Source organism: Trichechus manatus, unplaced genomic scaffold (assembly GCF_000243295.1).
Source record: "Trichechus manatus latirostris isolate Lorelei unplaced genomic scaffold, TriManLat1.0 scaffold00311, whole genome shotgun sequence".
Lineage (NCBI taxonomy): Eukaryota > Metazoa > Chordata > Mammalia > Sirenia > Trichechidae > Trichechus > Trichechus manatus.
In genome coordinates, this window is record NW_004444247.1 from 700,318 (window position 1) to 702,793 (window position 2,476).

General features: G+C 36.4%; 1 pseudogene; it reads left to right on the forward strand.

The window, feature by feature from the left end:
• Positions 1–341: 341 nt before the first annotated feature.
• LOC101356022 (transcription initiation factor TFIID subunit 13 pseudogene) lies at positions 342–2,256 on the forward strand (annotated as a pseudogene).
• The last annotated feature ends 220 nt before the right edge of the window (positions 2,257–2,476 follow it).

Sequence of the window (2,476 nt, forward strand, 5' to 3'; positions counted from 1 at the left end):
TCTGCTTTTCTTTTTACTCTGCCAAAAGTGATATAATTATCTCTTGGCTTCTTCATTTTAAACTCCAGAGGGAGAGTTTCCTTAAATGCAAAATACAGTTATCATCCAAATCTTAAATTCTAACCACTGACTAGATGCTATACAGAACAACTTCTGAAAATTAGCCTCACCTACAACGAATATGAGCCTGAACCAACCCCACTGCTGCACTTCGCTCTTCAGAAAGAAGTTCTATTTAAAATACTCTGGGAGAAAGGATGTCCCTGGATCATTTTATTGTTAAAAGTAAGACATTTTATTTTATTTTTTTTAATCACAAAGACTACTGTGTTCTGCCTAGAATGTGGAAAGTGAGAAAGACTGTCATTTCCACACTAACGGTGAGAAAGAGCAGGACCAATTATAGAGTCATAAACTTTCTTGAACCCATCAGAGATCTGAGGTCACAGAATAACCAACAAGGCTGAAATCTGAGGGAAGACAGGCACTTCCCAGGTGAGATGTGACACGACCATTGACCATTGACACACCGTGGCAGAGCACAGGAGGAAGCCGAGACCAGGATAAAAGTGGCTAAAAAGATTTCAAAGAAAATATTTAACGATTTGCTAAAGGACAAGTGTGGGCTAGCACAAGGGTTGTAGGGCTCCTGAGAGCCGCAAACACAAGGGGAGAGTGCATATACTGGGAGGCTCTTTTCCAAGGACCTACTGAAGAGAAAGCTTGGGAGCAGGACAGGATATGAGAAAAAACATCCCTCAGTGTTTTAAAACCAGCAATGTAATTTCTTGTATCAACAAACAAAAGAAACAAAACCATATGATCATCTCAATAAATGAAGGAAGACATATGACACAATTCAAAATCCATTTATGATGAAAACCCTTGGAATATTACAAAAAGGGACTTCCTCAACCCGATGAGGGGCATGTGGGGGGAAGAACAGCCTACAAATAATATAATAGTTAATGATAACGTTTGAATGTTTTCCTCATAATTTCGGGAAAAAGGCAAGAATGTCCATTCTCACCGTACTATTCAACATTGTATTTTAGGGTCTAGCCAGTACAATAAAGTAGTACATACATATATACATACATAGTATACAGATTGGAAATGAAGAAATAAAACTGTATTTGCAGACAACATGATTTTCTACACTGGAAATCCCATAGAGACTATAAAAAGGTACAAGAAATAATAAGTGAATTTAGCAAAGTCACAGGATAAAAGATCAATATAGAAAAATTCATTTTATTTTTATATACTAGTGATGAACATCTGGGCATTTAAATGTTTTCAAATGCCATTTAAAAACAAGCTTCATAGTGAGGAAACCTGGCAAACACTACCTCTGCCAGGTAGTCAAGTTTAGCATAAACAGTGATAAGTCATATTGACAGCATGTACTCCTGATCTGATCTGATGTGATGAGAATGGCACTTTATTTCTGTGGTCTTCCTCCCCAGAACATATAACTCAAGTCTAATTATGAGAAAAACATCAGACGAATCCAAACTAAGGAAAATTCTACAAAATACCTGACTAATACTCCTCAAAACCGTCAAGGTCATCAAAAACAAAGAAAGTATGAGAAACCGTCATAGACCAGAAGGGCCTAAGGAAACAGGACAACTAAATACAATGTGGTATCCTGGATGGGATCCTGGAACAGAAAAAAAAATGACACTAATGAAAAAAAATAGTGCAATATGAATAAAGTGTGAAGTTTTTTTTTTTTAATAGCGGTGTAACAATGTTGGTTCCTTAGTTGTTCAAAATAAAAGAAACTGGATGAGAGGTATATGGGAACTGTACTATCTTTGCAACTTTTCTGTAAATCTAAAATTATTGTAAACTATTTATGGGCAGACTGGTTGCACGGCAGATGAGGAAGAAGACCCCACCTTTGAGGAAGAACATGAAGAAACTGGAGGAGATGTAGAAGGTGGATAGGACAAAAGAAAGAGACTTTTTTCTAAAGAATTACGATGCATGGTATATGGGTTTGGAGATGACCAGCATCCTTACACTGAGTCAGTAGATATTCTCAAAGACCTTGTCATAGAGTTCATCACTGAAATGACTCACAATGCAATGTCAATCAGAAGACAAGGTCACGTACAAGTTGAAGATATTGTCTTCTTGATTCGAAAGGACCTGAGAAAGTTTGCTAGGGTTAAAGACTTGCTTATTACAAATGAAGAATTGAAAAGAGCTAGAACAACATTTGATGATGCAAACTATGGATCTTGACACATTGCATTTTCTGAAGCTTCATTATCTTCTGGGGAAACCGTATGTAGTAACTGTATATTTTCTGCTGTAAGGTTCTGATATCTAACCATGTAAATGAAAGGTGGAGAAACACGAAATACTCAGCCTTTACTTTCATGTCTTTGATCTTAGATTGGTATTTGAGCCTTTAATTGCCTAACTTTATATTACATACTTGAATTACTTATTGGGCTTTAAT